This window comes from Bubalus bubalis, chromosome 21 (assembly GCF_019923935.1).
Source record: "Bubalus bubalis isolate 160015118507 breed Murrah chromosome 21, NDDB_SH_1, whole genome shotgun sequence".
NCBI lineage: Eukaryota > Metazoa > Chordata > Mammalia > Artiodactyla > Bovidae > Bubalus > Bubalus bubalis.
The window spans coordinates 55,324,216-55,336,296 of record NC_059177.1 but is presented as its reverse complement, the minus strand read 5'-3'; the positions used below and the strand labels follow the sequence as shown (position 1 = coordinate 55,336,296).

The following is a 12,081-nucleotide window of genomic DNA, read 5'->3' as shown; positions in this document are numbered from 1 at the left end:
GAGAAAGAGACTTAAGACTTATTCATCTTTTTATTATGTATCTTGTACAAAGAGAGAATTCAATAGATTGTTGTGCAATGAATTAAGGAACTATGTCAATTATGTGAACCACTCCATTCTCTTCTCTTCTTGAAGGAAAATCATCTCAGAAGCCACAGGGCACAGAGGGAAGCCCTGACCTTGAACTAGACCATGGCTGGCAAAGACACGCACTCGTGCTTGCCCACGGCAGATGTGACGACTCAGCCATGAACCTCTCTCATCACGTCTGAACCAGGCCTGAAACCCCTTCTCAACACAGCTTGCCAGGCAGCCACCCTCCTGAATGAGTCGGTTGGCACCCCTGATGCAGATGAAAGATACTTGAAGACAAGGTGGTGGGTGGCGGATGTATGATGTGGCTTCATGAACACTGAGATGAGGGAAAGAATGCCTAGACAGAGCCCACACTGTTCCTTTAAAACGCAACATGCCACCTTAAAACAATGCGAGAAGAACCACTTAACTCAGTGAGCAACAACTGACCCACCCAATTGGGTAGCGTGGCTAAGGTGGCTGCCTAAGGTCTACCTGGTAATTGTTCCTTTAAATGAGACACTCTGTCCTGAGATGGCTCGGACCATGGAAGTTGAGCTGTGTGACTGGTGCCAAGTGAAATCTCTGCATGATCTCAGAGGTGAGAGAGGCAGCACGGTGCAGTGGGTAAGACCACAGGCCTGAGAGCGCTGTTCCTACCTCACAGAGCGGTTTTAAGGATTTGATGTGTTACTATTAGATAAGGAGCTTAGAACAGTGACTGGCACGTAAGTACGAAAAAAGTAAGCATCAGCTGCTATTATTTAGTGCGGTGGTCTGGTGAAAGTCCCCCCAAACAACTAGTAAAATGGCCATCATCGATCATTAACTGATGGCTATTGCCTTGGTGATATAAGAGGCTCTTCGAACAGGCCTGGCAGGCTGACAAACTGCCTGTATTCCTCATTGTCGCCGTCCACAGCCCGTCACCCTGGCTGTTGTCAGACAAGGAAGACGGGGCAGCCCAGTACCTCCCTATTCGCTCTGGCTGCCAGGAACCACGGGCTTAACACTCCATGTTCAACTCTGGGAGTTTCCCTTAGTTTATGTTTCCTAAAACAATGACTCTAAGAACACAAAACTTGGCTCTTGTCCTTTTAATCTCATCCTAAAGGCTTTTAGATTCAGTTATGCCTATGGTTTTGACTGTAACGATCTTAAATATCCTTTTTAGAATCAGGTAGAATGTACATAAATATAAGGAAAAAACATAACTGTCAGAGTCTTCATGCTGAATGCCAGCCAAGACATGAGTTTGAGGTGACATATTACATTTTTGCATATTACACGTACCACAGTCCTCTTGGAAAACAGGGCAAATCTTACGTAACATTCTGCAGAGACAGCAAAACAGACTCATTTTATGGTCGTGGTTCATCATTAAAAATGTCACACACACACCTCTACCCTACATTTCCCCAAGATCACTGCTCCTTCGACAGAAAGTGAAGCTGGAATCAGAGAAGCTATCAGCTGCGCCAAAGACAGATTGTTGTTGAAACCAGTTTTCTTCTCATCCTCTATCCTGATTCGCAGAATCAAAGAGCTCACTGACTGCAATTCTCTCACTTTACAGAGGACACTGAGACCCAGAGAGAAGCGACTAGCTTAAGGTCACAGAGTGGGTTAATGGTTGAGCTGAAAGTCAAACCTAAATCTGTCAGGCTTCTGTTCTAAGACGCCAAGATTCCTCTCTAGACAACTTAAATAGAAAATGACGGTGTTTACTTAGTCTTTAATTTTGAAATTCTTGAAATTTGTTGTTATATTATAGCAAAATAGAGGGCTTTAAAAAAAAAATCAAGGCAATAGATCCATAAAAAAATAGATCAAAGTTCTCTGGGAAATATTTCTGTTGCAAAAAGGCTTTACTGTTAAGGCCTTTACTGTGCGTCATTCACGTAGAATCACGGGCCCATTCTAAAACCAGGAAATCGGATCGCTCATTTATCCAGTGTACACTTAATGGTTAATTACTACATAAGGCAATGTGCTGGATCCTGAGACTATACTATTAAGAAATGTCCCTGGGGACTTCCCTGGTGGTCTGTGGTTAAGACTCCGTGCTACCAATACAGCGGGTGCAGGTTCGATCCCTGGTCGGGGAGTTAAAATCGCACATGCTGTGCAGTGTGGCCAAAAGATTTAAAAAAAAAATCCTCAAAAAAATTTTGTGGCCTCAAAAAATCCTTCCTGACCCAAGCCTCCAAGTGGCCAAGAACAACTGCTAAGAGGGGCGTGAGCTGAAAGCTACCTGTCACTCCTGAGCTAGTACAGCCATCGCGTGTCTATTAAATCCTGCACAACGTGAGGTTATTATACTTGCTGGAACCCTGATTTCCTTCCACTAGAATGTAAACTCTTTCATGCATTTAGCACTGATCAAACTGGGAAGAACAACTCTTCTAGGTGCTGGGAGAACCCCTGATAACAACGCATGAAGGACCAATTATACCCCCAAGGAGAGACCCCGGTTGTCTCCCACGTGAAATGTCCCTTTCATCCCTGGAAGCTCAGCCCTCTGCCTCCTGCCCGTCATCACCCACGGCCGCCATCTGCTGCTGGAGAATCAACAGAGGTGCCGCGCTCCTCACTTCAAAGCCACTGCTTATCATACCCAGTGATTTACCAACTAGATAAGGACCAGTTACTGACAGTGCCGCTGCCAGAGTACAGTTCTTCCTAGCGGAAGAGTTAGGGGAAAAAAACAACAACAACAAACTTTTGATCTCGCCTTAAGGTGGACCCAAAGGCAGCTGCAGCACCTCCCTTTTATAAACCTGGCATCGGTCCTCCCCTTTGTGGAAGCGGTTCTTCTCCAGGTTTGATCAAGGGAGGAAGAGCAGGAAGACAGCTTTTCCTCTTAATGGCTTTTACTGTGTCTGTAAACATTGTAATTGTTGGTGATAAGTGAGCAAGGGCCCTGGGAAGTCCCACGCAGGGAGGTACGGTCATGCCCCAGAGCTGACCTGTTTCCACAGCACAGGGCGCTGCACAGTGTCGTCTGGAAGGAGACACGGTGGAAGCTGAGCCTGCTTAGTGCCCTGAAATACACCCATCTCGGGCCACTCATACCTGGGGCGGCTGTATACTAAAGTCCTGCATTTGCAGACGGGTCCCCCCCTCTACTCCTGGGGCCTGGAGAGGTCGGACACTGTTAGAAAAGAGAGTAGAAGCAGCTAAACAGGAAGAGGTGACAAAAATCAGGGTTAAAGAAGGAAGGGAACTTTGCAAGTCTCTGCCTCTTTGTACAACATTTTCACATCCAAGGAGTGGTTGTGTTTCTGGTTGGGAGACATGGTGGTTGGGGACTGGGTGGAGTATAAAGAAAAATGGGCTTATTTTTCCCTCCCTGCCCCCAAGAGTTTAGATCCCCTAAGGAAGGAAAGATACAGCGTCTTGGAGGCATGTTCTGAGTCTTGTGCATGTCTGTATCTCTGCAGCAGCACTGTTCTCAAGAGCTTTCTGCAACGATGAAAATGTTCTCTGTTCTGTCCAGTTCCACCAGCCACCTGTGGCTACTGAGCACTTGAGATGTGAAGGGTGTGACTTTAGGATCTGAAGCTTTTTTAAATTGAATTTCCACCAATTTAAATATGCAGTTAAAGAGCCACATGTGGCTAGCGGCTGCTGTATTGGACAGTGCGGTCCTGTAAGATCCAGCACCAGACTAGGTTCCTCATGAGTGTTCAATAAACATCTGTTCAACTGAATGAGACTTTGTGCGATAAATACATACTGAGCCAGGCACTCTGCCAGGTGCTGGGGCTGACTGAGATGCTGCCCCTGAATGAGTTGGAACTCCTGGTTGTGAGCGACAGGAAACTCAACCTTGCTTCTGTTGTTCAGTTGCTAAATTGTGTCTGACTCTTTGCGACTCCATGGACTGCAGCAGGCCAGGCTTCCCTGTCCTTTACCCTCTCCCTGAGCTTGCTCAAACTCATGTCCATTGAGGCGATGAAGCCATCCAACCATCTCATCCTATGTGGCCCCCTTGACCTTGCTTTACTCAAGGCAGAAGGAGAGCTCGCTCACAGGCCGAAAGAGCAAGATAATGGCACCCTCACGGCAGCTCAATTCGGGTCTCGGAGGATAAGGCTGTGACTGTCCTCACCCTCTCCCTCTCTCACCTCAGAGAGACTCAACTCTCTTCCATGTGTGGTTTCCATGTGCAAACTGGCTCTCCACTCAGGAGCACTAGAAGGCTGCCCAGGGCCCAGAGCTCATGCTGGCAACGCCCCCAGTCCTAGCCCCGCCTCCCAGCCCAAGTCTCATTGGATCCCACGGCTGTCACTCGGTCATATGCCTATTTCTGCACCAATCATCATGACCGGAGGAATACGAGGGAGTGACTATCCGGGCCTTCAATTACAGACTCCAATCATGAGCCAAAGGGGTTACTCCACTAGAAAAACCACATGGGATGAGAGCAGAGGTCCTGGATGGGCTCTTAGACTAAAATCAATACGGAAAGAGGGAATTTTGCTAAGGAGCAAAAAGAACATAGATCCATTCTAGTCTCTACTTCAAAGGGCTCAGTGTCTCTCTAGGGAAATTTTAAATAAGAATGCTGGTTGGTCAGATCTGCTGGCCAGATAGAGAAGAAAGTACTAAAGAGGAAGAGCTACATTTGGCAAGGTCTAGGTTGAAATGTTAGTAACGTTTAATGACACAGAATTTCCTCTGACGCTGTCTACTTTTTCATAGATAAGTCTCATGAAACCCGTGTGGCCAAGGTGCCACCTGTGAGACCTAGATGCCTGGAGGAGGGATGGGGGCCTGCTGTCTGCAGCCTTGCTCAGATTTGGGGTTCCGAAGTCTCCCTCTGTGCTCCCCTGTCTCCCGGCTCAGGGCGTGCTTGGGCCTCAGAAAGTCCTCCCGTGTGTGGATGCAGGCGAAGCAGACGCAGCTCGGCCCACCCACGGAAGGGACACACATTGCCAATTCACACAATGCAATGTGAATTGTCTATTTTCATAAGGGCTACTCCGAGAAAGATTATTTGTGGGCAGGATGACTCATGGGAGAGCCAGATGAATTCGCCCCACAGAGAAGACAAAGGGCTTGGAACATCGCTGAGATGAGAGAAATTAGCCAGAACAGCTGCAGCACTTTAGGGTCTTTTAAATAGCCTCCTTCTCCACCCATTTCGAGCTGTGCTCTCTCACTCATTAAACACAGGCCGAGGTTTTCCTTTTGTTGGCTCCAAGGGCTAGCAGAGGTTGGGAAATATTCTTTTCAGCAAGCGCATCTTTTTATCCCTCTGAGCTCTCTGGGATTATCTCTTTTTTTTTTGAGATGATGATTCTGGATTACTCTGAGAACTACTCTGAAATTTCTTGGCTTTTTTCTAGGTGGGAAAAAAAAGTTAATAAAGGTTGTGGACCACACTTTTCATGTCTCAAGGACGGTCAGGGCTCAGGCCACATGGCAAGAAGGCCCATGACTCGATCTGTTCTCTTCTCCTGGGATCCAGAAAACTTGCAGCCCCCCTCAATGTCAAACTGACCACCCCTCCTTTAACTGTACAACGAATCTTCCAGTTTGAGCATGGCTCTCTTTAGGCAGGGCTTCTCTCGTGGCTTGGTGATAAAGAATCTGCCTGCAATGCAGGAGACAGAGGAGATGTAGGTTTGATCCCTGGATCAGGCAGATCCCCTGGAGAAGGAAATGGCAACCCACTCCAGTATCAGTGCCTGGGAAATCCCACAGACAGAGGAGCCTGCTGGACTATTGTCCACGGAGTCGCAAAACATTCAGACAGGACTGAGCTGCTAAACAATAACAACTCTTCAGGCATGGGCTGTAGGTACTCCATGCTTGGTAAGCAAGGAAGAGCTGTTTGTTTTCAATATCCTTTCTGGATTTTAACAGACTGCTCAGTTCAGCGGTAAGTGGGCCTTGTCCCCCGCTGGAATGGCACTGTGCTTCCTGGAGCCCAGGAGGCTGGACACTTTCAGCAGACAAGAAGTGGTCCTCCCGTGGGCTGGCAGTGGACACACAGTCAGTGCTCAGTGAATGCTGGTGAATTGTGGAACACTGGTGGCAACTTGGAGATGCTACTGTGCATAAAAAATACTGAAGAGAATGGGTCTGGACACTAGTATCTGCAAATATTTGTGTTTCAGAAAAGTGTTCATCTCCTCTCTATAAACCTCAGTTCCCCAGTGCTAACAACTGTTCAACCCTAAGGTGACTCGGCTTTTAAAATGGTCCTTATTATGGATCTCAAGCCTATGTAACAACTAGTTAGCTGATTATGTAAACACAGCTTGGAAAGTGGCCCTCTGTTCCTCAAGGTTAACTCGCTGGGCTCTAACAGATCACATCAGCACGAATGAGTTCGCTTTTTAGAATGCCCTGCTCTTACTCCTTTCAGCTGTGTAATGTTCTGCCTTCTCATTCATTTTATTTTATTTTTTATGTCAAAAACTATTTTATTACAGCACTGGTGGTGATAATAAAATCAGAAATAATCTAAACATCCATCAACAGAGAAATGGGAAGACAGCACGAAGTAACATATATACAAGAGAACATGATACTAGAGTTTAAAAAAAATTTTTTTTTTAATTTTATTTTTAAACTTTACATAACTGTATTAGTTTTGCCAAATAAGCATTAGACCTATATTTAGCAACATGGACAGGTCTTTAAAGCATCGGGTTGCATGAAAAATTCAAGTTGCAAAACACAGCTTGTGTAACTTATGTACTGTTTGTAAACACCTGGAAAATACAGCTCACTCAATACAAAACACAGAAGAGAGGGCACTAGTAGCAGAGGTTTCCCTTGGGAAGGCGAGGGCAGTCAAGGGGGGCTTCATCTGTAACATTTCTTTTACCTTAAAGAAAGAAAAGCTTGAAGCAAATAATACCAAGGGCAGTACTGCCTGGCATGAACGTTAAGTGTCTGCCACATTCATGTTTGTTGCTGCTTTTCAAGTTGACAGACTTTAAGGGAAGCTTCAGGTTTGCAGAACATTGAGCAGAGTTCCACGTGTTGTCTCCTCAAGCCTCACAGTTTCCTTATTATTAATCTCTCGCGTTAGTGCGGCACACTTGTTACAGCCAATGGGAACACTCGTGATACGTTATTATTAACTCCAGTCCGTATTTCACATTGGGGTTCACTCTGGTTTTATCGTTCTGTGGGTTCACATGTGCCCATCACTACAGTGTTGTACAGAATATGTCATGAAAATCTCCTTTGGGCCACCTACTTAACCCTTCCTTCCTCCTCCTGAGCCCCTGACAACCACTGATCTTTAAACTATTTCTATAGTTTCACCTTTTCCAGAATGTCATATCATCGAGTAATTACACAGTAAGCAGCCTTTTCAGACTGAGGCCTTTCACTGAGCAACATGCATTTAAAGCTCCTCCACATCTCATCTCTTTTTACTGCTGAATAATATTCCACTGTATGAATGTATCTCTGTGTTTTTTATTTTTAAATCCATTCACCTACTGAAGGACACTTTGGTTGCTTCCAGTTTGGGTGGCTATATTATACAGCTCCCCTAAACACTCAAGTGCAGGTTTTTGTGGGGACATAAGTTCCCAACCCCTTTGAATAAGTACCTAGGAGCACAATCCTGAATCATAAACTAAGAACAGACGACTTGTTTTGTAAAAAGCTGCCCGACTGTCTTCAAAAAGGCCTGTGCTGTTTTATTTTACATCCCCACCAGCAACAAGTTCTCATTCATTTTAAAATTAAATTTGTTGAGATACAACTCACATGCCACATAATTCATAGACCATACGATTCACCCGTTTAAAGTGTAAAGTTCTGTGGTTTACATGTCTTCATGGAATTGAGAAACCATCACCACTATCTAATTCCAGGACATTTTCATCATCCCCCAAACACCCAGGACCCATCCTGATTCCCCCAGCTCTCCCTTCACCCCCACCATCTCCTGACAACCACTCATCTGTTTTATGTCTCTATAAATTTGCTTATACTGGATATTTCATATAAATGGAATCTCATTCATTAAAAACAAAAAAATTCTTGTTATTTTCTGGGGCATGCTAGCTTCCATGCCAGATGCTGGAATCACAGACTGGAGTAAAACCTAGCGTCTGCCTTCTAGCTGCTCACAGTCCAAGAATAAACATTTGCAGACCTCCCAGGGCTCTCTCTTGGCCACAAGAGCCACACTCGCGTTAGCTGGCTGAGGCCCGTGTACCAGTCGGACGCGCGGGCCAGGAGGCCCGTCACTTCCCTTTGGGTTCAGTGATGCTGGGTAGATGCTACCCAGGGATCCACCTCACTGGGTGCTGATCAGGCCTACAAATGTTCCCCTTTATCGCTACTGATCAAGCAGATAGACTTGACCTATCCTTTTCAAAAGACACCCTCCTTGGTAATGACTCAGGACTTTTAGCCTGTTTTCAAATACACCCAGTTTGTCATCTTCCTGCCATTAAGATCAAAGGAATGTTTCCCCTGGGTTTCCAGTAAGGTGCTTGAGATGTTCCCCTGCGATAATGACTGGACTTAGCACACATCAGAGTGGGTACACTGAGGTCTCCCTGCAGATCCTGAAATAAGGCTAGCCTCGGAGAATGAAATCAGTAGAACTGACACGTGCTGGAGGACCCTGGCCACGTGTCGAAGTCAGTCTACTGGAGAGATTGTAGAAAAGCAGTTGAGGATATGGGGGGCTTCCCACATCAATCAAAGTGACACAGGAGCCATGTCAGGAGACACATTTTAACTAAGAAAGCGAAAATCTATGCAACTCTAGAAGATTGTTCATAGGTGGTTATCAGGTTCCACATGGAGTCTGAAAAAGGGAGCCCAGGGTTTCTGCAACCATTTGTTCGTGTGTCTGCCTTTGTCCAGAGATTAGCAAGATGATCTTACTGGAAAGCAAAACCCTTCAGCTCCTGGGGGATCACAGGTCCATGAGGTGATCATGAAACCTCCCAACTACTAACTGTCTCCCCATGTATGGACGGGAAGTGGCAAACAGAACAAATGTGACACTGTGTTTTATATATCAGTTTCTTATGAGTTTAGCTATTGGGAGTTAGTCTTCAAGCCCTGGCAAGATTGAGTTTCTGACCCAAAAGGGTAGGACACATGCACCGTGACGATCCACCAAAGCACCTATCTGGAGAAGACAGGTTTAGGAGAGGTGAAAACCATGGTCCAACATACAGGGCCTGCCATTTAGAACAGGAATTTAACTAACTCTAAGGCAAGTCCAAGAACTAGATATTGTAAGGTAATAGTTAAAAACCCAGGTTTTGGAGCCAAATGACTTGGCTCCGACACTTACTAGCTACGTCAACTTGGGCAACTTAGCCTTAGGCACCTTGATTTCCTCATCTGTGAAATAAAATGCTTGTGAAGACTAAATAAGATAACCCAAATAAATGCTCACTAAGACATCTGGAACACAGCAAGCTCTCAGAAGTTAGCTATCACATCACCATCGTCTGAAGGACGATCAGACCACCCTTTGAGATGGGGAGCCCCCCGGAGTTCAACTGGCAGAGATCTCTCAACTGAGGGCCAAATATAAACTCGATGTCATCGAATTTACAACTCCAGGATTTCCAATGAGCTCTAAGCCCCTAAAGCTCTTACATACAATTCAAAACAAGAATGTGGTCTCAGCAGTTGATGCGTCTTTTTTACATAAAACCTTTTCTTGCCATCCAACCGATGGATACTTTCCTGAGGACTTATGTGCACAGCACCTGTTAGCCGATGAGAATGGGAAAGGTGGTCCTTTCCTTCAAGAAGCCGAACATCTAACTGAGAAGAGGAGATGAGAGAACCAGTGATGCAAGCGCGAGTGCTGGATTCAGGCTGTCCATTCGGTGCTTGCCTTTTTATTGGAGGGACAGGGTAGTCTGTGTCCAGAATCGCTCTATTCTAAGGAACTCGAGGAGTGTGTTAGTAAACTAAGCTGCGATCAGTCACATTGCCTCTCCCTCCCTCTCTCAGTCTCAGTCTCTTCCCACTCCCTTCACGGTACAACAAAGTAGTGTGACGGCTCTGTGACCTTTCAATCTCAGACTCCCAGGCGGTGCTGGCTGGGCCACGGCAGCACTGGTGAAGGCAGACATGCAGCTTCTGTGCTTTGACTTCCTGGCACAGTAAAGGCTGCCCATTATTTACTTGTAAAGTGAAAGTGTTAGTTGCTCAGTTGTGTCTTACTCTCTGCGACCCCATGGACTGTAGCCCACCAGGCTCCTCTGTCCATGGAATTCTCCAGACGAGAATACTGGAGAGGGTAGCTATTCCCTTCTCCGAGGGATCTTCCCAACCCCGGGATCAAACCCGGGTCTCCCACATTGCAGGCCCATTCTTTACCATCGGAGCCACTATAAAGACTGCTCTGATGCCCCCTCCTCTCATCTGTAGACTCAGTGAGAGAGAAAGAAAGTGGGCTTTCTTCATGTGACCCCAGGAGGTTATTAATATTCACTGACTGAAGTAGGTTCACCCAAGGCTATTACAATCAGCATATGTAAGAAAAACCCCTGATCTTCTCTTAAAGCACCACCTCCACTCTCTAGTGACACTTTCTTTTTGTGACATTTGAACCACAGTTCCAGACTTCCTTTAGGTTCCCTGGGATCTGGCTGCTGCATTTTAAGTATATTACTCTCCCTTAACACATCAGGTAAGGGAGAGAGGCCCCGGGGGTCTGTCCTGCACTCTGGACGAGCAGCCGGGGCCAGCGACAGCAGGAGGCTCCTCTCAGTGGGACAGTCGCCAGTTTACTGATTGCTCTTTTGCCTTGAGAAATTCACAGCACCTTCGGGCAAGAGGGGACAGCAGTGTGGTGTTTATTGAAATCTACATCTGGTAGCAATTTGTCCAACAGCAACCAGCTTCCCCTCCCCCCCGTCCTTTTCTTCAAGTCAGTGATCCACAGGGGCCCATAATGCTCCACAACTGTTCATCTGTGTGAGGCCTGCACCGCGTCGTTTATGTTCCTAATTACAGATCTGGGTTTATCAACAAGTTTCAGCACGGTAAGGACTTTTTTTTAGACTGCAGTGGAGACTGAGGGCTCGTATCCTGAGGCAGCGATGTGGACTCGCCGTCCCCATTTGGGCTGAAAGAGGCGGCCTCACGCTGGCCTCTGGCCCCACGCTTGGCCAGCACAGATGGCCTGAGCGGTCCCCTTCCCCACCCTATGAGGTGTGGCCTCTCGATGCTGCACAGACACTTGGGAGAAGGGAGAGCTGAGTCCTAACTGACAATGAGAAATGGCTGTGCTGTGGAGAAAGGAGCAGCCCAAGCTCCAATCTCAGGCAAAACTCCTTCTTCCTTTAGGGGGTGGTGGTGAGGGAAGCTGAGCAGCTAGTTGTTTGCTGAAGGACTTGCTGAGCAGAGAGTTCTTTTATGGAACCTGTAGTTTGGTGAGAAGATGGCGTAAATCTAGAAAGCAGAATATGTCAAGCTTGTGTGTGGGGGGGAATATCTGGTAACTGGAATGCCCATATTTACAGTGAAGACCCCAGAAAGCAGAACTGTTTAGGAGGGACAAGAACAGACAGAGCAGGGTGGACTTGGGATGGGCTTCTAAACATGTGCCCAGCTATGCGTTACCAGTCTTGGGAAGGTCTGGCCTGTTCCTCTTTGGATCCACACCCAGCGATGAAATTGGAAAGGGGTCAATAAATTATTTGCTGACCAACAGGAGCCAGGCTTAAGTATGAACAATATTACTAAAAATATACATTATAGAATATTCCGCATCCCCGTCCCTCTGTGCTCTCCCAGAACTAAGGTGAGAAGCAAGATGGATCAAATGAAGATTTCAGAACCGAGAATCAATTTAATTTTACAGTATCAAAACATGGAAACCCCCCAAGTACAACACAGAGCAGCTGTTATGTTTGCAAGTGAGAAGGGTCAGCTGTAAAAATACAGCCCCTAGGATCGAGGTCACGGGCCAAACGGCGAACACACCTCCCAGGCTCCCAGGACCCTCTGCTGCGGTCAGGAAGTCTGGGCCAGCGGCTCTCC

The 12,081-nt window shown here is 46.5% G+C and overlaps 1 protein-coding gene across 5 annotated transcripts in view; it reads right to left on the bottom strand.

The window, feature by feature from the left end:
- Positions 1 to 12,081, bottom strand: part of ATG7 (autophagy related 7) — a 274,952-nt gene that overhangs the window by 100,252 nt on the left and 162,619 nt on the right. The window lies entirely within an intron of this gene.